This window comes from Chiroxiphia lanceolata, chromosome 3 (assembly GCF_009829145.1).
Source record: "Chiroxiphia lanceolata isolate bChiLan1 chromosome 3, bChiLan1.pri, whole genome shotgun sequence".
Lineage (NCBI taxonomy): Eukaryota > Metazoa > Chordata > Aves > Passeriformes > Pipridae > Chiroxiphia > Chiroxiphia lanceolata.
In genome coordinates this window covers 65,219,163-65,246,660 of record NC_045639.1, presented here as the reverse complement: position 1 = coordinate 65,246,660, position 27,498 = coordinate 65,219,163, and positions in this window count along the sequence as shown.

The window sequence follows — 27,498 nt, the reverse complement described above, 5'->3', positions numbered from 1 at the left end:
CACAGGAAAAGGAATCCCCTTTAGTATGGGACAGACCTTGAAAGATGACACTTAGAGCAGAAATCCTGCAGAAAAACAAGTCTTGTTCCTGTACAAACTTCTACTGAATTCAAATGCAGATTTTGTTTAACCACACAGGACCTACTGCAGATCAATATGCTACTAGTTTTCCTTAAGTACACAATTTGGCAGTAATGCTCTTGTACTTAAAGTCAAGTCTATTATATCTCAGAGTATTGATGTAAAAACAAAATTATTGCTAAGTTCTTCATCACTTTCATGGAAGTTTACCTGTTGATTCCTGGAAAATACCACAAACCCCAAACATTTTTTGATACACCTTTGCTCTACAATTGAGTCTTACCTTGAAAATAAGGACCTATATTATCCTAAGTACTGAGACGTTTGCCAAGGACACAAGGATTTAGGCATAAAATGATGACAAATGTAAATAAGGCACTTATTACCCAGAGAGACTGGATTTAACACAGATTTTTTTCCTTCAGTGCCTTAGCAATGGCTATTTTCAAGGAGCTTTCTGTTATCCTTCCTAGCTTTTGAGAAGGATTTTTTAAGGTAAATAATTTTTCCTCTGAACTGTACAAGGAGACAGGTATTGTAATGTTGACCTTTTCAGTAACCACTTTAGGTTTAGTCATCACTGTAAGTGTGGTCAGATTCTCAAATAAATGTCAGTGATTGAGCTTCTTTTAATTATTTTACTGTACATTTTTACTTATCTTTGTTGGAAAACAAAAGAATTTTTTTTGCATTCATGACTTTCAGACTTTTCATTATAAATTATTTTTTCTTCTGATTTTCCTTTGTCTCAGAAACTCAAATCAATCTGTAAAACTCCTGGCTGCTCAGACAGACTGATGCGCCTTCCATTTAATCAAATATTCGTAGTGATTTAGACAAGAATTATGTTTAAAACAGTATTTGGAGTTAGTCTTTAGTTATGTAGTCTTTATATGTCACCTAGAATTCTAAATCCAACTCCCTCACCAGATTGAAATGCAGATGGCGTTCATTTTTGTCTTTGGAGGTCTGGTTCAATTTTCTCCTAAATCTTTCTGACATCTCTTCCACTAGCTTTAGGGAAGCTATAGTAAATCCACAGTCTGAAGTTAGACCCTAATTGTAAAGGGACTACTTCCATAGTCGATATATTAATTTTACTTTAACTTAACTGCTTAATCTACTGTAGATCTACCAGCTTCCAGGTAAGGACATTTCCTATTGTCCTTTCACTTGAGACATGGCAGGAGAGACCAACTCCCACCTCACTACAACCTCCTTTCGGGTAGTTGTGGAGAGCCCCCCTTGAGCCTCCTCCAGACTAAACAATCCCAGTTTCCTCTGCCACTCCTCTTAAGACATGCTTTCTAGACCCTTCACCAGCTTTTTTTCCCCTTCTCTGGACATCTCAATGTCCTTTTTGAAGTAAGGGGCCCAAAACTGAACACAGGATTTGAGGTACCTCACTAGTGATGAGTACAGAGGGAAAATCACTTCCCTTGTCCTCCTGGCCACACCATTCTTGCTACAGACCAGCATGCCATTGGTCTTCTTGGCTACCTGGACACACTGTTGACTCATGTTCAATCAACTGTCAAGCAGCACCCCCAGGTCCTTTTCCATTGGGCCACTTTCCAGCCACCATTCCCCAAGCCTATAGCGCTGTATGGGGTTGTTACGACACAAGTGCAGGGCCTGGCATTTCACTTTATTGAACCTCATGCCCATCCTCAACTGTCCTCAGCCCATTGATCCAGTCTGGCAAGACCCCTGTGTAAGGCCTTCCTACCCACAAATAGATCAACATTCCTGTCCAACTTGGTGTCATCTGCAAACTGATTGAGGGTGCACTCAGTGCCCTCTTCTAAATCATTGACAAAGATATTAAACAGGACTGGCCCCAAAACTGAGTCCTGGGGAACATCACTAGTGACTGGCCACCATCTGGATATAACTCCATTCACCACAACTCTGGGCCTGGCCATCCAGCCAGTTTCTCATGGAGCAAAAGAGTACACCTGTCCAAGCCATGAACAGCCAGTTTCTCCTGGAGAATTCTGTGGGAGATGACTTCAAATGCTTTTACTGACTTCTAGATAATTTACATGCACAGCCTTTTCCTTATCTACTAAGGTGGCCAAGAAGGCCAATGGTATCCTGGCCTGGATCAGGAGCAGTGTGGCCAGCAGGACCAGGGAAGTGATCCTTCCCCTGTACTCTGCACTGGTGAGGCCACACCTTGAGTACTGTGTTAAGCTCTGGGCCCCTCAGTTCAGGAAGGATATTGAGGTGCTGGAGCGGGTCCAGAGAAGAGCAACGAGGCTGGTGAAGGGACTTGAGCACAAGTCCTATGAGGAGACGCTGAGGGAGCTGGGGTTGTTTAGTCTGGAGAAGAGAAGGCTTAGAGGTGACTTCATCACTCTCTTCAGCTACCTGAAGGGAGGTTATAGCCAGGTGGGGGTTGGTCTCTTCTCCCAGGCAACCAACAATAGGACAAGGGGACATGGGCTCAAGCTCTGCCAGGGGAGGTTTAGGCTAGATGTTAGGAAGAAATTCTTTACAGAAAGGGTTATCAGGCATTGGAACGGCCTACCCAGAGAGGTGGTGGATTCACCATCCCTGGAGGTTTTTAAAAAGAGATTGGACGTGGCCCTTAGTGCCATGATATAGTAATTGGAGTTGGATCAGGGGTTGGACTTGATGATCTTGGAGGTCTTTTCCAACCCAATCTATTCTATGATTCTATGATTCTAAGCAGGTCACTTTGTCATAGAAGGATATACCAATATAGCAATCTTCTAAAAAAATACAATAATTACACTGCATATTAAGCCGACAACAGAATTCTCTGTCCTCTCTTCTGCTTGCAAGATTAGAAGCTTAAATCTGGGCCTTGAATCTGGCAAACCCAACTAGAGTTTTTACCTCAAGTTTATATGCTGGGTAACCTTGCCTGTGTAGAGAAGTCTGCCCCCTTTTTCAGACAAAAATACACAAATTTTGAAGAGTCTCTCTAGTTCTCTAGTGTTCTGCCTGCCTTTACTCTCAGACAACAGGATTCCTTAACCTAATCAGTCTCACTTCACAAGATATTTAATTACTCTTTAAGTAGCAAAACAAGGGTACAATCTTGTCAGTGTTTCAAAATTATTTATTTTCAGAAAGTAGCTGAAAATTGCCTTGCTTTAGTCATACAAAAGATAATAAAATATAGCAGAGCCATGAGTGATAACATGCAGTGTCCACAGTACACAAAAAGTTATTAGCAATCGTAAAGCAAACCCACAGAAGTAAAATACTCACATCAACCACAATTATTTAATAACAGTCATGGTTTGCTCATCCCTCCCACTCCTGACTGCAGAATCAAAAGCTGTGAATTGAGTACCAAGTCTGCAAAAGATTTTGTCCTCAGGTTGTGTTTGCCTCCCATGGTGCCTTTGTCTTACAGATCTAAAAATCCTCAATGTTATGAACAACTATGTCGCTCCCAGTATGCAAGTATCATTCATGCACTGTTGGGATGACTATTTTCTTATTTTTACTGAGTGACTCGTATCGTTAGGGAGGGTGATAAAGCTGGCATCCTCTGACCCTGGTCACCATCACTCTAGCTGGTCCTTGCATGGAGCCATAGCAAAATAAGTTGCTTACAATAAAAAATTTTTCTGAAATAAAAAATCTGAAGAATACAAATGGTGGTGAATTTTTTTCTAAGACAAAATATGGGTAGATAGAAGCAAACACAAAAAATGTAAAGGATGTTAAAAGCTGCCATTGCCACCAGCAGCTCAGAGCTTGGAGCTCTGTCCCGCCCAGCTGCTGGAGCCCAACCTGCAACATCTGAGGACCCACAGTTTCCATCCCATGGTGATGGATGCACCTACTGCTTTCCTTTGTGCAGATTCATCCAGTAATAAAGCTGAGCACGTGTTCCAGAGAGACACACCCAGATGATATGACCATGGCCGGCTGCCCAGACCCCAACTCACTCCAGTGGCTGACACCACAGGCCATGGGGGCTTACACTCCTGCTCTACCTCCAGTTGCTGCCCTGCTATCCAGTCACACCAGTCCCCCAGTAGCAAGCAGGATAGCAGAGGAGTTTACACAGAAAGATAGTCAAGAAAAGATTTAACAGGAAGGAAGCACAGACTGCAGTGATTAGGCACAGGGCTCCCTCAGACAAGTCTATTGACCAGACCCTTTTTACATGTGACTGGCCTTTTTCTGTCTCTTACTTCAAGTAGTGTGTTGGCTTTTTGATTTTTTTAGGCCTTCCTTAGCAACAGGGGTCAGAAATATAGGAAAGTATTCCATATCATCCTTTAGCGTAACACAACATATAAATAAGGCACAGATAAGGCAGTTCGTGCTCTTCTCTCTTCCGGTGGCTGAAGACGACAGGTCTCTCTGCAGACGATCTTTGCTCATATGGGCCAAGGCCTGTCTACTTAGACCTGCCGTTATCTCCAGTCCCTCCAGGACACGTGGAGAGTTGGTTGGTGCTTGGCACAGTTCTCCTGTCTTGTTCAGGGAAGTATTTAATTAGTTTTTTTTATTTATTCACTAGGTCTCTATCAACGGTGTATACTTGGAGGATATTTTTCAGGTTTTTTTATCCCTGCTTCCCCTCTCCCTTTTCCCTTTTTTTTTTCCCCTCAGGAGCTCCCTATTGTATGTGCAATATATTAAAATTTTATATATAATTATAAATATATGTAAATATATATTTTTGATATAATCCTGTTTCGTTGAGACTTCTTTCGTTTTTTCTGTGGTTCATTTTTTTTCCCTTGCTCATAAGAGTGGGAGGGGGGAGGGGATGGCTTGGACTTGGCAAGAAAACCAGGCCAAACTGATACACCCCATAATTCTTACCTGCCCCCCTTCCCCTGCATATTCCTTCATCTGTTGACATAGTTCCACTTTCCACAACCATGTATATTTGGGACCCTCCAGGTTTGTATCCTTATCAGTTGCAAGGTATGGGCTTGTCTGCAACTTCTTGATAGACCATCAATTAGTGGGACAACAAAAGTTTGTTTCTTCTCCTTGTTCCCACTATGTTTATCTGTCAGGTATGTGTTTTAGTATGTTTTGTTCATTGCCTTTCCCTTTTCCTTTCCATCCCAATTTTGACAAGTTCCTTGAGCAGATAATTTTACTGAAACCAACATTCTCACATTGCATATATCTTTATGAATTAGTGTGACTGACCAGATGTGGTTCTTATTGTTGTCTCCATTATAGTTTTTTGGTCAAGTTTCTTTCTCTGTAACCTTTGTTTGTTACTTCCTACCTTTTCTTATTATCCCCTTTTCCACCAGAAAGGTCTTTGACAAAGTACAACTAATGGAGCAGAGGATCTCTGTTCCACATATCTTTGTTTTGGAGTGACAGAGTACCTAAATCAAATCACTTAAGTAGTAATACTAGATCAAAGCAGTACTTTAAAATGTAGCATAATCCACTAGGATTACAAACAAAATATCCAATAAATAAGTGATTTGGCTTTTAGTAGCTCTAAATGTAACCAGAATTTCATCTGGGTATTTTCTTCTTATGTGTACCATTTCAGTCACTGCAGATGTCTTCTCTCCCTGCTCTTCAGTAACGTTATTCTTCACCACAAAGCACAAACTTCTTCTTGAGTTCAAGATCTGAGGACTATGGTTTAAAAATAACATGGATCGCATGATGTCTTACTGTTAATGCCACGAGAGCCTGTGCTGATGTTGTGCTTCAGTGTTTTGGTTCACAAATCAATCTGTTCTGATTTTCATTTTCATTGTAAGAGAATTTCCCCTCTCTTTTTTCTCCTCCTCTCTTCTTTTTCCATTTCTCTGGTTCCCATTTCAAATTTCTCATGGTTTTTCTGTCCACAAATAATATATAGCATCTATCCTTTTGGAGATCTATGGAGATCCTTTTGCCTGTATTTGTAAAAAAAATTATGAAGGGTGACTAGACCTTAGTATTCTACTGATGAAAAAAGATGTTCAGGAAATTTTTAAGTCACCTAAAATCATATGTCCATGCAACTGCAAGTCTACTGATCTTCTACTGAATTTTTTCATCCCACCACTTGTGGATTACAGAAAGTAAAGAAATCTTTTTCTTCTTGAAAATAATTTCATACTTACATGTTTTCATACTTACTGGGTCAGATGTCTAATATTCTTATTTTATTCTGATGTGTTTTCACTTTCTCTGGGAAAATTTCATCTTTGATGTAAAACCCCAGACTATATAGTTATGCTACTGATAAACTGGATCTATGGTGTGTGTAGTTTTCTTTTTTTCATTTTGTTCCTTTCTGTTTTGAATATTTAAAATATACACTAATTTTTTTCCTTCCATTTCTTTTCTGACCTTTGTTCTTCTCATTTATGCCTTCTTTTTTATATTAAGTGGTTTTTTTCATTTGCTTATTTGTTTGTTTTTTTCCTTACCTCTCCTATCATTTTACCTCGTCTAATGGCTTCTTTTCTCTGTACTTCTTTAACTGTGATTTTATGTAAGAAAAAGAAGTACAGAATATTCTTTGGATTGGGATTCAATTTTGGCATTAGGAATAATTTTTCCACCAGGAGCTTGAGTGCAGCAGTGAAATGAGTTTTGCGGGGATCTCCCATCTTTGGAAGTTTTTGATGCGCAGCTAGACAAAATCAGGAGTGACCTGACCTAGTTCTTTGCAGTAGTCCTACTTTGTGTGCAAAGGCTAGGTTTGATGATTGGAAGAGGTCTCTTCAAATCAACTCTTCTACAGTTTTATGTAGTCTCAGATTGAGGATCCAGAACCACTGAAGGCCAGTGGGTGCTGAAACTGAACTGCACACAACCCAGCTGCCAGGACTTGTATCAGTATTACTCGCAGAAAGCAAAAACCTGATGCAAATGGTGCTGATACTCTAAGAACACAAAGAAAAACACAACTCTCTAAACTCACCTATACCTATAGCATTCTACAGCTGATTGTGAGAACCACACAATTAAATTGGGGTAAAGTGAGAAGGGAGAGAGATAAGTTGCTTAAATAATTTATTCCCAATAACCTAGATATTATTTCTTTCTCCCCAGTTCCTCCTTTCCCCTGTATCCCAGTTCATAATGTTCTATACAGTCTCAAAGTCATTCAGTAGTTTATATGTAGAAATTTCCTCATTAATTGTTCCTTTCACTTCACTACTTTTGAATTTACATTCTTTCTGGACAAAATTGAAAGTCCTCTATAGAAAATCAGCTTAAATACACAGTAATTTAATGAACATTGAGATCTAATACTCCATTCTGGATTCAGTTTGTTAACATGTTTAAGTTATAAGCCCTGTCCCTCTTTTTTTCCTTCTTATTTTTTTTTTTAAACAAGAAAGAAGCATGTTCTTAGGAATTAGATTAAATCTTCATTTCATTGTGGCACCTCCTTTAAAACTGCAGCCTGCTCAGCCCATGGTAACAAAATAGTAGGTAAATGGGTAATAGAATCTGGAGAAGCAATTATCAGCACAGACATGGGCAATAAAAGAAAACACAAAATAAGTTTGAATATTTTTTTTTATCCTTTCAGTTCTAAATTTGTGGTCTTATTTGAAGTTAAGAGCAACAATCCATCATGTTCCTGATTCTCTGAAATATTAGCATGCACACCTAACTTTTGGGTTTTCAGTAATTACTGTGAATTTTCTTGATCTTTTTTATATGATCAAGTGGCATATTCTCAATGCCTGGATATTCTCAAGCTCCCTGTGCTTGCAGACTGGAACATTTACACAGCATCTACACATCATATGGGTTTTGCATTTGCAGGAAAGTTTATTGAAGCAGATAGTGAATTAGGCATAAAAATTATCTTAATATGATATTCCCCCAGTACTACTATTTCAGAGAGAACAGAAAAAAAGAAGTGAGGTAACAGAAAAACAATACTTTCCTCTGGAGAACCCTGCCAGCTGATACAGTGTCATCCTCAAAGCTGCCTCAAATCAAGCATTCTATGAGGCTATAACTGTCAAATAGATGTTATCATTACTACAGTGAAAGAGAAATAATAATTCATTTAAACATCAGTAAAGTGTATCTGTCAGAGCTGTAGATAGAAGTGCCATATTCTGTATCAGAGAACCTTGCAGAACAGAACTCTGATTTGTCCAGAAATAAACTCAGTTTATTTATTCACAGCTTGTTGATATAAAACTTCTTAGTTCCTTATATGAAAAAAAACATGAAGTCTCCAAAAATCAGGAAGGATTCAAGTCCAGTGACAAGAAGTAAAGAAATAATCTGATAGTATTTATAATACATCAAACCGTTGACATACGAGACTTCATAGGTTTCAAAGGACATTTTATATTTTAGGCAAAGGAATCTCTGTGGATTTCTAGAACAAGGCTATTTGCTGAACATAAGTAGAATTCTAGTGTGAATATGTATACTACGCCTTGTAATTTCACTGGAAAGACTATCAAGAAAGAGTTTATACATGGCTGTTAATGCTTCACCATGGTTAGCAACTGCTCTGTGCTCAAGGTGCCTTGCCAGCATTTGCTATATTTGCATTTGCAATGATCATCAGAAAAGCGATTAACTAAATATATTTTCATGCCCGTTTTACAAAGCTGATGTGGTTTGATGTGTTTTTTTGATGACTTCCAGTCAGAATCAGTCTAAGCAAAGGATCAATCAGTTATTATAATTTTAGAGAGAAAATAATTTTTTCACTTTTCAGTGTCATCAATAATCTATTACAATGTTCAATTTTATTAAACCAACAAACAATAAATCCCATTCTGATGGGGTTTTTTTGTTGGGTTTTTGTTTTGGTTCATTTTTTTTGTTGATGTCATACCATTTTTGGCTTAAAAAAACCTCATTGTACACAAAAAATTCAAGATTTTATTAGTACTGACTTAGCAGTACTACCTGAGTACCTGATTCATAGTATCTGGATTTTGACTACACATAAGGAATGTGACAAAGAACTTAAAGGATTTTGATCTGAAATTATTACAGTTGTCCTGGACACCTCTTTTAAACCCAAGGAAGCCAGTCAAGCAGATAAAAGGAGATAACAGGAAGCTTAGTGTGAATTATCTCTTTATGAGTGCAGTGTTTTTCTTACACCATAATTTATTCCAGCTGCATTCCCTACAGGATACCACATGATTCAGAGTTAAAAGTTCTAATGTACATTTGATCAATTTTAGTTTGTCGCTTGGAGGAAAAGCTGTCAAACTGCCATTAAACTAAGATCCTCTTTATTCTAAAGTACAAAAAAGTAACGCTTCAAATTATATGAGTATCAGAAAAGGGAACTTGCACTGTAATAGGGAGTGATGTAACCAAAGCACTCCAGAGTACCGGTAATTGTGATGGGACAAAATAAAAAATACAGATGAATCCTGTCTTTCAGAAAAGCATTCATGTAGGTAGACAATAAAAAAGAACCCACAGCATCATCAATGAAAACAATTAATTTTCTTAGCAAATTCCTAAAGGTTTTACACACTTATTTAGAGTTCTGCAAATCATTCTCCAGTGCTTTGGTGTTCCTCCAACAATCACACTGCTGCAGATCCTAAGAAAGGTGAGGGTGCAAGAAGGGGTGGGAAAGTTCTTAGATAAAAGAATGATAAAATAATTTGACAGCAATGTAAATATTAAAGAAAGATGGGAAACCTGGCATTTCAGATGTTCCACTCTTTAAGACAAATTTTGTTCCACATTTTAGTCTACCTTACTGGTGCATTCTTGGATGCTATAGTTAGTTTATATTTAAAACGTGAAATATCGAAGTCCAGCTGGTGGTCAATGACTAGCAGTGCTCCTCAGGGGTCAATGGTGGGACCAGTCCTGCTTCATGTCTATATTAATGGCATGGGTGATGGGATGGAGGGCCAGCACATTTGAGGATGGTACCATATTGCAGGACAGGGCTCATATTCAGGAGGAGCTGGTCAAGTTGTAACAAATAGGGTGACTTGAACTTCAGGAAATTTAGCACAGGAGAGTTCTGTACCTGGGATCCCATGCAGCAAAACAGTCCAGCTAGAAAGCAACTTTGCAGCAAAGGACCAGGCCCTTCTGACTGACAAAAATTACACATAATTAGTGGTGTACTCTTGCATCAAAAAAAAAAAAAAAAAGGTATGTTATAGTGGTCTACAACCACCTGAGCAAAGACATACACATTGGGGAGATAGATTCAGAGGTCCAAAATGGAAGGGCAAGAAGCAATGAACACAAACACACATATGGGAAATTTTGACTTGATATTAGGAAAAAATCCCTCTGCTCTGTGATTGGGGTCTGAGTGATGGTCTGATTACTGTCCCTGTTAAAAGTATGTATCTTATTCTTTGATATAATATATTTAGATTATTTTTCCATTGCAGCTAGTAGCTGGATTTTAGGCATTTGTCAATCTGACTAAATAACCCTCTTTTATAAATTTCCTGGTTTTCATGCAGCTACTTATAGAACCATTGGTCTTCCTTTTATCAGGCTAAACACCTTTGAGCTCATGGAGAGAATTACTATTAGGTTTATTTTACAATACTTAAGTTATTCCATACATCTCCTCTGTATCCTTCAATTTATCAACATTGTTTTGGAACTCTAGACACCAGAACAAATTGCATCACTAGGCAATTCATCTACATTGTTACCAAGAGCAAAGGGGATATGGACTTTCTGATCCAATATAAGATTGTATTATATTTATGCAGCAGAGGAATGCATTGCTTTTTCAGAAATACGAGTTAATGTTCGTTATGCACCTCTAATGCTTTCCATGATTTTTCCCTTTTTTACAATCTTTGTGGCATCTACAAGCAACACTAATTATGACTTTTTGTTTTCTCCCAAAGAACTGAGAAGAGTTGCACAGAGTAGAACCAAGAGGAACCCAGCAAAATGTTCACTCTCTAAGAAGATTCCCATTTATACTTGAATCTTAGAACCTATCAGTGAATAAAGTTTTAATCTAATTAATGTCTCCTATGCTCACTTACTTTTGGCTGAGCCTCATTTTTAATAACCCATATCTGCAGAAAAACTCAGAAATTACTTCAGCGATGAACAGTTCTATCAATCTTACATTCTTATACTGTTTTTCAGGTTCACAGAAGCCTCCTATAAAACTTTGGGATATCTTTAAAAATAACTACGGTTGCTGGAAACTGCTATTAAACCAGTATACTCATTAAAAAAAAACCCAAAACCAAAATGGTTTGTCGAGCCTTTGAATATTTAGCTCATGCCATTTGCTTGTCTGAACTCCTAGCAAACAAGAGTCAAACAATAGGTCTCAGAATTTACCACAGTCCTAATACTTGTGGAAGTTCAACATAGAAGAATCTCAAGTGTACTTTAAAATTCTATGAACTAAACAATACAGATCCACTAATGAACACCTATTGGACAATTACTCACAGTTATTTTTGTTAGTTCTACTTGTTTATTTTTACTAGTTCTAACCCATAAAAGCCAACATTATTCTCACCTGAAGTCACTGCCTGTCACTGAATCTCTGGAGAGTGGTGCAGTTTCTGGTGCTGATGATGTATGTACAGAATGGGTTTGAGAAAGCAAACCCATTCCTTTCCTGTGATGATATCATCATGGTCCTGCCACTAGCAATGGAGCTTTTCCTGAAGATTCCCTGAGGCCTCCATAGAAGATCATGCTCCTACTCATACTTGAGAATTAATTAATTGGCTTGACTTGATGTACTGGTGCATTGAAACCTATGCAGAGGCTGAAGGCTGTTAATAGGAAGGGCATGTATACAGGGTACCTGAGTGGCCTGTGCTGTGGGCATAAACTTATTAGGTTGGGATGATTTCATTGAGATAGTCCTCAGGAGCATACTAAAGGCATGGGGGCTGTAATGCTCAGTTGTAATTAGCAGCCTAAAATCCATTATTCTGCGTGCATCTTTATCCACTGCATTTGGCCCACCTGGGTTTACCTTCCTTAATCCGGTGTTATTGTCAGATCACTGATAATGGTCAGCTCACATCCATTTCCAATGGTGAAGGACAGGATTTTCCAGAAGTAGTTTTAGTCAAAACAAGGATTTAGTACCCTGATTAGCTGCATGGCATTGACAGGTATAAATTTATCTCTAAGAGACTAAGATGAGACACACTATCCATTTCTGAGCTTCACAATGACTACAGCCCCATTTAGTAAGAGGTATTCAGTTGTATTTAGTGTATACTTTTCAAGGGCAGTCTGAAACACTTTGCACTCTAAATTCTACTGAGTATATGGCTTATGGTTTAATTTCTTTAATGCAGTACTATCCTTCTGTTGTAGAAAGGCAAATATTTTTCAGAATTACTTTATGTAGGGGTTAAATCTACCTCAGTCATTTCATTTTGAAGTGACCTTGTTTATGTTGTGTGGAAAAAAACACTTATGTGTTTGTTAAATTGCAGCTGTGTGCTCAGCATAATAGCAGTCTGGATCTCTGCCTCCAAAGATTAATATAGTTTTGATTTGAATCCAGTGAAAGTCTTAAAATGCTTTTGGTATTATATTATTAAATTCTGCATAAGATTTGGCCTATTGAAAAAAGGATACTCTTTTAACAGAAAATATGCTGATTTTTCTCATACCCATGTCTTTGTAGCCTAAATATTGAAGAAATCAACTTAGAGCTTGAAAAGCAATATCTGAGTGACACTAAAAATATTTTATTTAAATAAACACCACGAAGAGCAATAAAACTTTTTAAGGGCACTGCTAAATTGTTCGAGCATCAGATGTAAATGTGATTAATGCTTTTTGAAATAACTTTACATAATGTACAGAATTGAGGACACAAGTATCTTCAGCTTCTGTCTTTCATTTTTATCAACGTAAGTGAGTTTTTTCTTTCAAATTTCTGTTTATGACCTACTGGACCTATTCTATGGTATCATTTATTATCACTGGTGTAGTTGCTATGGCAGTTTGAATTTAGTGCGTTTTAAACAGGCATTGCCTAGTCTGAAGGTGAGCTCTAAGGGTTATGATCTAGAGTTATCATATTATTCTGTCTTATGAAAAGAAAACAGGACGTGGCCTCAAACTATGACACTTAGATGGACACTTCAGAAACTCCAAGACTGGAGTTTGGCAGTCTGATGTGGAGTTTTGATTTTGCTTAATTTAACAAAAAGGTCACTTTGTAAAAATTGTATCGGAATTCACAGTCCTATTTCAAGTAATCTACAACTTTTAGAAGGTTATTCAGATTCAGGAGCTTAGTAAAAAATATATTGTGGGTTGAAATATGTTTTTACTTTCAGTTCTCAAATAATTTTACAGTGTAGGGACATTTGGGGGGGGGGAGTCATAAATGAAAAAAAGGCTTTAGTTGTGGCAAAGTCAAAACTACAGTTGTTCACAGGGATTATTTGCTTCCTAAATTGAAAGAGGGGAAGGAGAATGACTTCTGCAAGCAACCATCAACATAAATTGCATCAGTTCAAATCCTGTGATTTAAGAGAAGGAAACAAATAGATATTATTATAAATTAGCTACAAGCTATATCTTAAATTTAATTTTCTTCTCAGCTTTGTTTTTAGATCCCCACATCTAGTAAGCCCTTTCCTTACTTTGCTGTGAAAGAATTGGTGTTGTTATTCAAAAACATTAAGATCTGTATTTATGAACTCATAAAGACTGACTAACTGCATATTAGTGCTGGTACTGATTGCATTTCTTTAACCTGAGTTTATGGATAAATTAATCCTACTGAGTGCACACACTGTAGTCAGATGGCATTGTTAACTTCGCATTGATCAAAAGAGCAAAGAGAATTTCTAATCAATGCCTTGCAGCCCTCTTTTAGCTGTTTGCTGGTCCCCGGCTTCTGGCATTTATCAGTTCTTCAAACAGCCTTTGTTGCTTACCATCTGACCATCTTACCCAACTGATTTTGAAGAGTTAATAATGTCTGTCAGACCCTAAAGGTCTGTGTTTCTGAGAAGCAAAAAAAATTACTTTTTGAAGGGACACATTGATGAGCTAGTTCACATATGATTTAATGTACAAATCCTGACCAACCCAGTCATTAAGTTATATCATATGTTGCATGTGAAAATTTTTTCTGTAGTGGCTTTACTGCAGTTTTGGGCTCTGGACTCCAGAGCTGTAAAAATATTCTTTCCATAGTGTTGATAAAGGAGCCAGCTAGCTCATGATGAGGTATCAATCAATCCCTGACACCTATAGTTAAAATTTTCCGTTCCTAGTGCCAGAAGTTATGTGCGAAACTAGTCATTGCTTCTTTTTGCTAGCTGTGGTGTCTGACACATCAGTAACAACAAGCTAGAGATGTATACAGACTGAGGTAAAATGGTTGTACTAAAGGACATTTACCCCTCTGGAACATTAGGCTTCAAGAGAGGAGTTACAGGCAACACATGAAATATTAATTTGTACTTGAGTTGTCATTTTTCTATGTCCCTTTATATATTGCTGTACTGAGGCACTGACTATACTTCTCTGTATTTTATCTCTTTGTATTTTGTCTAATATAATCACTATATTTTGAGTTAAAATATTATCTTCTCTAGCTCTTTCCTTAGAGCAGTTGATTTGTGGAGATTAGAAACTCATTAAGCATTCACATCCCATGATGATGGGTGTAGCCTACACAATCAGACAGTTTATTGGAAATATGTAGAAGTTGCAACATAAAACATATTTAGATAGCAATTGAGTGTAAATATTTCATAAGAGAAATCAAGTGTCAAGTCTGAATGCTTCCATCAAAGAACTGACTGCATTTTTTATATTAATTTCTCCTTAGCAGACCATAAATAATTTTAAAATAAAAATCAACTTAATGCAGTCCTCTCATGTAATTCTCAGTTTACATATCTATACAAATTTACTCTATTACTAAACCACATTACTGCTGTCACAAGACAAGAAAATACATATATTTAGGAACTTGGCATACTAATAATATTAGATTTCAAATTAGCTCTTAGGTTAACAAAAGCAAACCTGGTTGTTTTTTTTTCCTTTTGCAATGTGAAATAAGAAAACATTTCCTAATGAAGTCCCATGCAGGACAGAGAAAAATTCATATCCCGTCAAATTACAGTTACCTAAACTAGGGTAACTTTTTTTTAATTCTAATTGAGATAATATTTTCACTTGTAAACTAATGGGCATTAAAAATATATATTATGCCTTGTTCTGATATAATGTAATGAATATATATATGTTTAAACAAACATGTATATGTATATCTGTACATGTATGTGCATGTGTGTGTGTATATATTTATATATACAAGTGAATGGCTTTATTTAGATCCATGCATATCAGAGCACTCTGAAGTCATACTACAACTCTCAGTGTTATTTCTGTTAAGATACAAGATTTCAGTTAATTCAATTTACTATACATATACTCATAACTGTTTCTGAAGGAGACAAACAAGTACTTAATAAAATATAATCTAAAACACAAGTAACTTATAGTGATATTGTAATTAAGATAACTTGTGAGGGACAACCACTCTGTTATCAATTTACCCAGTAAAAACCTGTAAAAGGTTTAGCATTATTTATACTGTATAGAAAGGCAATAGTTATCATTAATAACAGCATTAATAACTATATTATTGTTGTTGATATGTCCAACCATTCTTCCACACCACTTGTTGCCTAGCCCTTAATGCACAATATGTTTTAAAATGCTACTTCCCTCTCCTCTCAGTGTATACCCAATGTATTTCCATATTCATAATAATCTTAAACTTCAAAAGCCATCCCTCTGAAACATCTCTGGTAGCTTCTTTAGTGGCACTTTTTCAGTGCCCTGGTGCCAGGAATATAAAGAGCCTGATGTGCAGGGAAACCACACCGGTAACTTAATTGTCTGTGAAATGTCCCAACTGGTGTCATCAGTGGTATGAGAGTACTATGCACAGGAAATCAGCCTTCTCTTTACTACCTCAAACAAAAGCATAACATTTCCTAAATACAGATGAAAAATCTCTCTATAACAATACTTTGCAACTGTCAAACTGGCAAAATCTTTAGGTCAGAATTTTCCAAGAACATATGTATGTTTTAGCTCAAGATTTTTTAGCCAACATGTGCTTCTGCTTCTGGATTTGTATATGCAAACCCTACTAGGTTGGGTGAATTTTCTGTATATTGGTATGCTATATTGGTTGTACCTGGAAGTGTTAATGTGAGCTATTGCTTATGTGCAAGAGTTTCAAGTCTGAGACTTTTTCAGAATTGATATTAAGTACGTTCCTTTTTCTTTCCATTTAATATTAAATGACTGTGACTTTTAGTGTCAGCAGTGGGGTTTCCAATTATATAATTTATAGTGAGGATATTTTAACTGCTGCATAAACTTGTTATCTCATGGTTCATTGCAAATACACTGTAGTTGCAGCATGCATTAAAACAATAAAATTTTCAATAAAAGTCTGTAAATTAACACACCCATACACCTGAAAATCCTGCTGTTCTAAGCAGGAACTTTGCAGAATTTAATTCCATATTAGATACATTTCTTAGGAAAACATTTTTTTTAAAAACCACTTTACCCACAAATAAAATGAGAGATTAGTTTTGTTTTTGCTTTGTTTTACTTTTTGACCTGGTTTTATGTCAACTTAACTTTTTCATACATAAAATCAATACATGAGCAAATCTAGAAAACACCAGTCAATGTGTATTATGGAATACTGAAGATTTGCATGGAAATGGGACACAACTAGATGAGACATTTTCTTTTTCCAACTTTTTTCCAAATCTATGTAATTACAAAAAGAACAAAACCTGCACATATACTACATCAGAGAATTTACATCCATTTTGTAAATCTCTTCAGATTCAAAGCATCTCTCTGAACAGCTTAAGCCTGACTACAGTGACTGCTGCATATCTTTCTGTGTGAGAGGGCAGCAATGATAAATCACTCCTTGCAAAGAGAGTCAAGCTCAGACGATGAACACAGTGAGAGTCCAAACAGTGATCAAAAGGCAGCATGGCTCAGTATCATAATGCTCAGCAGTTCCAGGCTGTGTTAAGCAGTTAGAAATGGTAATGAGAGACACAGAGAGTGCCGAAGACTCTCTTTACTCACCCACCACAGTATAATAAGCTACTGGTGGCCTAGAACTTCATAGTCCAATCATGAAATACTTAATCATTAGATCTTGGTAGACTTATAAAAAGAATACACCCTATTAAAAGAGAAAAAGTAGTAGCAATGAATAGGAAAAATGTGATATCACTGACCGCAGCTGAATCCAGCTTGACACTGTTAAATATGATCACTTCTGTTCTGGCAGATCTCTGAAGACCTAGCTACTAGCCAGTTTGTCTGCTTTACTGAGGAGACTAGAATAGCCCTAATATTTTTAATAAAATAATTTGAAATTGAAGTGTTGCATTAATTATATTAGATGAGTTAATAAACCAGTTAGATACTGATTTATGGTTCTTTGAAAGAAATACATCTAAACTGTGCTGTAGCATGTATGAAGAGCTGTGAAGACTGTCAGCTATTTCAAGAAACAGACATAAAGAGGTTATTTTCTTTTGCTAAAATTTTCTGTCACTGCTATCACTGATTTCATGATACTTCTGCAAACAACAAGCATGTTCATATGGCCAAGACTCTAGGAAGTACTCTCATCCCTTCAGCACCAAGGAGATTAATAGAAACGTGCATCAGACTGCAGGTGATAGCAAGTCATCCACAACATATCCCCACTTGCAGAAGTATTGTATCTTTAAGAACAAATGAATAAAATTTTGAAGATATTCATGCCGATGAAACTGAACTTAGCCATGTAGGTAAGCTGGTAAGTTTTCCTCAACTCCCTTCAAAATCAATGGAAAATATTTTACCTCTTCTAGAGGGTCACCTTAGGGATGTTCCATGTTAGACTTCTCCTTTGAATTTTCTTCTGGATGAACATACGACCCTGTAGTAACTAATCAGAGTAGACAGAAGACTAAAGGGCTGATTTAGGCTCCTGAAAATATTTGCCAAGATCGTTTTGGGTAGATGAGGTCTGAGGACAAACCTAGGCTGTATTTCATGAGAAGTGTCTTTTTAGTGGCTTTTTAGTGGCTTCACAAAATGAGACTTTTTAGGCTTACTTTGTATGGTGTGAGTTACTAGCACCACTAAAAGTTTATCGCATGGTAAGAGTGTGGTTTTACATGTTGAAAAGACTAAATTCAAATACTTGCTCAGAAATATCTTTGACATTTGTGAGAACTTTCCCTAATGAGGAAAGAAATTAAATACTTAGAGACTTTGCACTTTACTTTTTAATGTATTTCATGGTTGTTACCAGTCATAGACAAGAATCATTTTTGTTGTTGCACAGTCAATAACAATTTCTGTTGTTACTATGCATTAGATCACTCTAATACTTAAAGATTTTATGGCTTTAAAAATATCCCATGAAAATCCAAAATCAGCGTCAGGTGGTCCCCAAAATATTTTCTTTCTGTTTCATTATTCCAATACAGAAGTGGAACAAAGTTTGCCTTCTCTTAAGGCCTTCTGAAAATTTAAAAGCAAAAATTATCCTTTTCTGAGTTTACTTCATACACTGTAACTTTCAGAATGAAAAAATTGAAGGACGTAAGTGTTTGTGATACACTGGTAAGATTAATGGCTCCAGAGTCCTTTAACTATTGACATGAATCATCATTGAGGAAGACACATTAGATTTAAAACAAAGTAAGCAACAGGAGAATATGTTTCTCTTAGCAGTAAAAGATGTAAACTTGTCCCTTGTGAAAAATGTAGTGTAAAGGAGAGGTCCAAACACCTGGGAATTTTGTCTAGGCCATAGAGTTATTAGCAAGTACAAGGACAACATAATCTTTTCTTTTTCATTTTCTATAGGTGAGAATTTTTTGTTCAAACTGTCCTGAGGTGGCTGAGAGGTGCCTCTGTTTTTCATTCTTGATCCCAGGGGTTTTGTTTTGAACACTTCTCACTCCAATATATAGTTCTCTTTTGCATTCATAGTATCCCTTATTTTAATATATGAACATCTGCAAAAAAAGATCTTGAGTCACTGATCTGACTTACGTAGGAGATTTCTTTTGAAGCCTTAATTGCTGACTTGTGACACAGAAAAGAGAGTTTTCATATCAAATACAAATTCTATATTACAGATTCTAACAGTTTAAAATGTACATTTATTACTGTTTTAATAAACTGAAACTCATAACTTTTTAAACAACCACTAACTTATTCACCACCAGTTTCTATGTAGAAACAATCCTTTTTCTTAGAGCTCTGTGTAGTTTCCCAAAGACAAAAATTTAATCATGGGTTTTTTGCCTTCTTACTCATCCTATAAATAAAACATGGACTCATTATGAAGAGAAGAGAGGTAAATTTTCATCAGTTAGAGGATTTTGATGAATGTGAAATAATCTTTAGTTTATTTTATAAAAAGACAAAATACACAGGGAAATTCAAGGAATCATAAAAAGAGCTAAAAGTGTTATTTTTATTAAACATTTCAATCTTATTAAGTTTATGAGCTACATAATTTAAATAATATTCCCTAGTTACTCATAACTGAGACAGTACCTACTTTGTGTGACTTTAGTTAAAGCAGAAATTTGATACACATTCTAGAAGACAAATAGTTCCTGACCTAGTGAAATCCAGTCTAGGTGTGTGTACCATTTTATATTTCAACACAGGGCTTTATTACTTTTTTTACCACTTTAGTTGCCCATTTTCTACAGAGCAAGGAACTTTCTCTTACTTGATTTTCAATTCCCTTCATGGTTTTTAAAGGATATTGAAAATTGCGTAACACGATCTATAAGCTTTTTTTTTCTCCAGAGGACCATGAGGCTTGTAGAGATAAACTGTCCTGGCATCATGATTTCCAGATATCTAAACTGCAACATATAATTAACTTTTATTTGGTGACTAAGTAAATCAACTGAGAATTAAAAAAAAATTGATAGGCCTATTCATAGGCCTATTCACAGGTGGTGTATTTATAAATAAGAAGTCACAGTTCTTGTGTTGAATTTACAGGAGAGGCTTTTCAGATACACCTACCTGCTTCCATAAAGATATGCATATGGATAGTGCAAATTGCATGTGGAGTAACATGCATGTGGAGTATGATATGAAAACCAATATCATTTAAGAAAGCATCACTGAGCGTAAACACGCAAGAATCTGAAACAGGTAAGCTCATACTCCATTACAACTGTGGCAAAAAATTTCAGGCAAGAGATGATTTCAAAGATAACTTAAGCATAAATATGTACAGTAACAGGAATGTTTGAGTGTAGGTAAGTAAATATGTACACTCAAATGTATAATCTATCACCCTCTGATACTACTCAGTACTTTCTCTTGCTTCATTGTTTAAACATAAATAATCAGGATTGACAAGTCTGCCTATTTATAGGCAATATGTATCCACCTAGATTTTGATTGTACTCAAAGTCTGACTGGAAGACTCTTCTAAGGTGGTGACATTTCATACCCGATGGGTAGATAGCATTCAGAGGAATGAATATGCTTCTTTCTGTATTTTCTCCAGTTTGGTACTTCATTTGGTCTAGAGAAACATTCAGGAGTAGATACTGGGTCACCCCAGACACAGGTGCTGCATTCCTGGAAAACTTGTCGCTGAAAAGGTTCAAAAGATACCAATTAAGATGTTTTTTTCTTTTTTAGAGTAATTTCATATTAGATGGCCAGAGAACTGATTTCTCACAGAAGTGCTGCTTGGTAGAGAGGCAGCCTCCTTTTCCTCTTCTTCTTGTGCAGTGACGTTTTGTTTCTTGCCTGCAGAGCAACTGATGCTTAGCACACACGGTGAAGCGACTAGGCAATGGTTGGTAGTGGAATAGCATTTTGAATGTCCTGAAGGTATGACTCCTGAAGGAGTTGAACAGAGTACTCCCTTCCTATGTCTGACTACTTTAATGAAAGTGGCAGCACCATTTCAAGAATGACTCCAGCTGCCTTCACTTTGTACATGACTGTTCTTGTGTCAGGCATGCAACAGCTAATGCCTTACAACTCCATGTGTTTGCTTGTCCTCAGACACTGAAGCTGTCTGCCCGGACAAATCTCAGGCTGACAGGTAAATGCCTCATGAGCTTTAAGTGGGTCAGGGATAAGGTGACTGCAAATGACTGCATCTTCCAGGTACATTTTTTTTGTACTTACGCAACATAATTTCATCAAAATTTTATTTTAAGCATGAAAGAAGGTGCCCTGAATCTCACTTCTCATTTGTCTTAATGTATGTCCTTGTGCTTTTCCATACACCTGGGTTTGTCATCTCAGCTCCTGCTTCTGTGTAATCTGGTTGCAAATAAATCAAGGCACAAAATTCTTACCTTGGCAATGAGACAGTCTTTTTTTGATTCAGGACAACTTAATCTTAAATAAAGTTAAGGTGACATTTTATTCCTCATCATGATATGATTCTCATAAGTCAACTTAAAATATTTTATTGAATGAATTATTTGTATTTGCTCAGTTCAGGAACTATACTCTTATTCTGAGAGAAATACTGGTAGGCTGTGGGATCTACCACAGGCAAAGAACGAGTCTCTGATACTGATAACAAGACAAAAACTAGTTTTTGTTTTCAAACAACATTTCATTTGCCAAAAGTGAAAAGAAGACCATCTTATTCCTACCCTTTGCCTCTCTAGTGTCCACATGCAAATTAAAGGTAAACAAAATGACTCCTACAGAATGATAAATGGAAGGCTGCTAATCTTGGTGCCTGATCTTTCTGAGTGAGGCACATGCTGGCTATGCTGAGTGAGCCCCAGGTCATGGGGCTGCTCTTGGTTGGTGGCTGGGTAACAGTCCCCACTCTGCACTCAGATAGCTGGGTTACAATTATGGGGCTGGCATGCGGGAACAAGAAGTTGGAAAAAAGAAACAAAAAGGTGGCTTGAACAAGTTCCCCCCGACATTAAGAAAGGAGGATAACTGCATCATGATGGATTACAGCTGATGCTCCTTTTTCCTTGAAGAGAAAACAGACTGCACTCCGAGAGCGCTTTTGTTCAAGATGGAGCCAAGCACTGCCATTTGCTCATCCCCTCTCCAGGCTCACCTTGAGAAGCAGTCTCATGGCACACCACTTGCTGTTGTTGAACTGTGTCTCCACTTGCCCAGGCCACTTTGGCTGCCCTGGTCCAGTGGTTGTTGCAGCTACCATGGAAACTACAAAAAAGCCCTAAATTGTCACACTCTGGCATGGAAATAGTTTGCATTCTGGAGTCCATCTGTTCCTACTGAGCTGTCTGCTGTCCTTCTTCCTCTGTTCCTACCTATCACTGTGTTTTTGATGTATGACAAGGGGAAAGTGGGAGTTAATTACCAGCTAAGGGCAGAAAGAGGGGGCTGACTTCAGTAAAAGTAAACAGTGTTGTGTGCTGAACCTGGAATATTATATCTGGATAGAAACTCTTCCTCTAAAAATAGTCTTACAGTTCTGTGCTGGCTATGAATAAAGTACATATCTGATCCAGATATCTAACTGCAAGATCTGTGCCCAATTCAACAGTGTCTTTCCCTCAAAAGGTAACACGTAAACCAGAGGTTTGAGGCTTCAGGAATAGTCTATAGAAGAATTTGAGAGGCATTAAAAGTTTCTTCATACAATACTTTTCAAGAGTTCCTGGAGTAGAAGTGGGAAAATCTCAAAAGAGATCAAACACACACAGCCAGAAGGTGCTGTAAAAGTTCTCCTCTGCTTTCTTAAAAAGCTATTAACAGTAAAGTAAATGTGGTGACTCCTGCATTTTTACATTGCTGATACAATAAGGAAGAGCTCAGAAAATAGGTCATGTTGAAGAGAAAGATGTCCTCATTGGGTACTCTGTAGCGTGTGATAATGCTCCATTACCATTGTCCTTTGCTATTCACCACCATAGTGACTCCCACTCTCAGGTCTCAGCACACAGCAAGTGAGAGAAGGAAAACAAGAAGATCAAGGAGGACAGTCTGAAAGCCAGAAGTGTCCACTGTTGCTCCAGTGGAAGGAATGGCTGTAAATTTGTTGAGTAACTTCTCTTACATGAACTATTAGATCCTGGTTGTTCCTAGATGGACCGTGGTGCAACAGGGAAACCAAAGGAAACTCAAGAGTCCTGGGTATGTTTCCCTTTATTACCCATATGTTACTATGATATTGTAGTCTTCAGATTTATTAATTTTCCTGTTGGAAACTTGTAAATCTAATTAATACTATTTATCTCTTTTTAGTGCAGTGCCAGAAACATGACTGGAGACAGTGGGGAAAAAAGTGGATGGTAGTTATTGAATAATTTCCATTAAAGAATTTGATTCTAGTTTCAGCTGTTCAGCGAGTCCCAGACAGGTTTCCAGTAATAAATCAGCTTTCCTAGCAGGAATGTGGTTTCTGCTCTTGCTGGTCCCTGCTTAGGGCCCTAATTCCAGAGTTCTGTTCTGGACAATCAGCGGGCATACTGCTTCCAAGCTGTGGGCTTCAGGATGCTACTAGCTTTGCTTGCTTTCATGCAGAGTTTTAAATTTGGGATTTTTTTCCCCTCAATTTAAAATGAATCAAACTTCTGTACATGTTGAACAGTGAGCAAAACTATCTTTCTCATTCCACATCCAGCTGAAATTATGTTCATGTCTCTTTTTCTGTGTTTCTGATACTCTTTTTTCTTTTTCTTTTCTTTATTTTTATTATTTTTAACACATATTTTCTTCTTTTCACAGCTGTAATTATTCAGGCCTTCTCCTTGGTGAGCATCTCATGGGCTCTGATTTTTCCTCTCAGTAGGCTGTACTGGGAAGGATCCAATTAAGGTCTTTTTAAGTCCTCTAAGGAACACTACTTGCTTGTAGTTAAGATTGCCTCTGTAAATTTGCCCAATTTAATACAATCCAACTTTTGATGATATGAACTTTGTTCCTAAGGTTTTAAAAGATTTCTTAGTCTTTGCTTTTATAGTTACTAATGTGATTGTAAGAAATATACCAGTGTCTCAGAACTGAGACATCTTCTTTTCTCTTTGAAAGTGAAGCAGCTAATCCTACCAATAAAAGGAGGTTAAAAGGTGTGTTGAAGTCTACAAAGCAACGTGAGGCCTGTGCACAATTTCTTATTCCTAATTTCCATCCATTGTATATGTAACTGTCCTTTCTGTTTACAGTAGAATTGCATATATGTATTTTAGTAAAACATAGAACCTTCATGGAAATTACCTAGGTAACATCGTATATATTTGGTAAGGAAATAGTTATTAAATACTTTAGAACACTTGGCAATTATCATACTCAGCATCATTAATATAAATGAATTATCTTGACTCAGAAACATCCTTTTGAAAATATTCTGCAGTATCTACCAGATTTAATTAAATACATGGGAAACAGAAACTGTGGATACAGTTGCTTGTCTTGTTAGTCAGGAGACAGAAATTATACTCTCAGCTTTCCCATAAAGACAGCCTATAACAAGCTGGGAGTCTCAACATTGCCTGGGCATCAAGGGCCCCAAACAGCCAGGTGTTCAGATAGGAAGAGATGGGTTAGGTGATGATTACTGCTGAGTCTTAGTAGAAGATAATCCTGATTATTTCCAATGCTAAAGGAGTGGAGAGTTTCTCTGCTGGAGAAGAATGACATTGACAAATCAGCTTGAATGGACAACAACATAAAAGTTGCAACTGGCTTGAGATGGAGGTGCCAACTTTTGTTGTGTTCCAGTCACTCACCTTCCAAAAGCACTATGTCTGACAAGACTAGAGCTTTGTGACAGATTTGCCCATGAAATTAGAAATATGTGGTAAATCTTTCATTCTGTGTTATGAATTTCATTTCAAATGTTCAAGAAAAGCATATAGTGGCAATAACTATGAAAATAAAGTATGCTGTTCAACAGTGAACTAAATGCTAAGAGGTTAATACTGCATTAACACCTAATCCAAGTTAATCTATAATAACATGAGATATAGAGATGTCTTACTTTAAGCAAATTTTGAAGTTTTTTTCTCTGTCGAAAATAACAACTCTTTAGACTTGCTTGATGGACAGACAATTTCATTCAAAACACTATTACCTTGAGCACCATAGTGTTGACCTGTTCATATATTCACCTATACTTCCTGTTTTCTTGATACTTTGTGCTTTAAATTTTCAATATTACTTATGAGAATTTGATATTTTTTTAGCAAAAGTAACACATCTAGTTAACTTGTTAATCTATTTAATTTGGGAATTGAATTAGTTTTCATCTGGATTAAAGTAATTTAGTTTTTGTTTTGACAATTTTCCTATTGCCATATGTTGATTGATTAGATGGCTAAGATGTGAATCAACTACGTTTAACATACAATTAAAATAAATGTTGTCTAGCCACTCGTGGGGATTAGCTACTATGACATGGTATTTAAAAAAGAGGTGAGTTCTGAAGTGGACATAAAACACAGAAATAGGGATCTGGGATAGCAGGGTAAAGGCAATAGACAAAAAGGAAAGAATTAATGAAAGACTCCTTTCTTTTACACGCTACATCTTTAGACTGTGAATATTCTCTGTACAGCATTTTGATTTAAAGCTATCCTTAGACTTTTACAAACCCTTGGTGCTGAGGATGCAAATGCACAGTACTGTGTATATCAAGAAAACTGAATCCCATATACAGCAAGTCAGGATACACTGCCCAACACTTGTAGTGTTGGTATTCATCTGTCCGAATCGATTTCACACCTTACAGCCCCAGTAATTGTTCCCAATGCTGCCTTTCAAACCAAGTTTTGTGTAGCCAATATGTAAGCTGGCAGAATTTCAAATAAAGGAGAATATATTTTTCATCTTCTTGTTCCTCCTTGACAAGAAATGTTGAGATAATGCTTTGTTAACAAGGACCTTCCAGGAGGAGGTCATGTGGGACTAACAAATAGAGATTCCCTTTTGCTGTGAGAACTACAATGTCCTGGACAGAGATAGAGATTGTTTATGAGGATGGACTTGAAAATATAAACTATTCAGTGATATAAGATATTTACTATAGTTTTCTTTAAATTTCTACATATTCAAAATTAGACACAGCTGCTGGCAGAGAGGTGCTTTGGAGACAGCTATGTCTTCCTCTGTCCAAAACTGGAGAAGCAAGAGTGAAAAGATATGGGAAGGGATAAATATTACAGCACTGTCCTTCTGTAAGTCAGCCATAAAATGAGGCCAGTGGTGAAAGCTGCTGTGTGCAGATACCTGTGATCCACAGCTCTTATGTGGAAAAGAGGTCTTTGCTGACTAGAACAGGGCTGAACAGATGATATTTGGTACAACAATGCAAGGGGGATATGTGTAAAAGCTGTTCAATGTAGAGGTAATACCATCTCAGAATTATAGACTACTTGATACAGAGCTTATTCCTTGCAGAGTTAAGAATTAATTAGGAGGCAAGGAAAGAATTGAATTACAGGTATTGAGTTGCATTTGGACATTACTTTCCTCAGAACTTCTAAACCCTTTCTGAAGGGAAAGAAAGAGCTTCAGAAGTGAAGAGATATTTTATTTCAAGGTTGGATAATTAGTCTTTGTGCTTGGCTTGAGCACAAGAGCTTTTGCTGTAAGGTATTATCACAAGATGTTTTTGCCGGGATACTGCTTTTAGATTTCTCAGAATGCATTAGTCTGCAGTGAGCTGCAAAGAAATCAGGGGGAAAATCACTTTCTTCCTTTCTCTTTCTTTTTTTTTTCCTCCTTCTGCCCACTAAAATCCTGAACTGTCTTTTGAAGTATAGATTATGATAAAAATGAACATGTTCTTGGACAGTCTACTACAATGCAATGTCTGTTTCTAGCTACACGTATGGTGCTTTTTAAACTGCATCTTTCTAGAAAAAAAGAATTATTAAAATTAAATGCTATCAAATAGTATATGAGTAAATATACTCCTCAAATGTCAGGGTCCTCTGCCACTTCCATATACCAGGGGAGGAAAAATAGCTCACACAAGTTGTACAGATGTAAGGAAAATGAGAGCTGGGAGGCGTCATCCATGTAAGAAGGGAATGGTAAAAAAGAGTTTTAAACTTGTTTGATTTAAAGCAGTAATTGAAGTGTGCAATACAATACAAAAAAAATAAAACAAACCTCCATGCACATATAAACACACAAAAAAACCAAAAACCAAAACCAAAAAGCCCCACAGATGGTCTCCTTTTCTTCCACAAGTAAAGAGGGAAAAGGGTCAAAAAGATTTCTCTTTGCATCATTTTAACAAGAAACAACATTGAAACATTCACTGAAACTGGAAGGCATTACTTTTAAAAGGAACTGCTTTAAGTCAGTGTATAAATAAACCATAAAATTCACTGTAATAATATCATTACAGATACAGCTTTATGGAGCTGTGAATATTGTTATTTATATAAAATATGTTTTAAGGAGTCTCTCTTTTCAAAGGAAAGATAAGTTATCATGCTC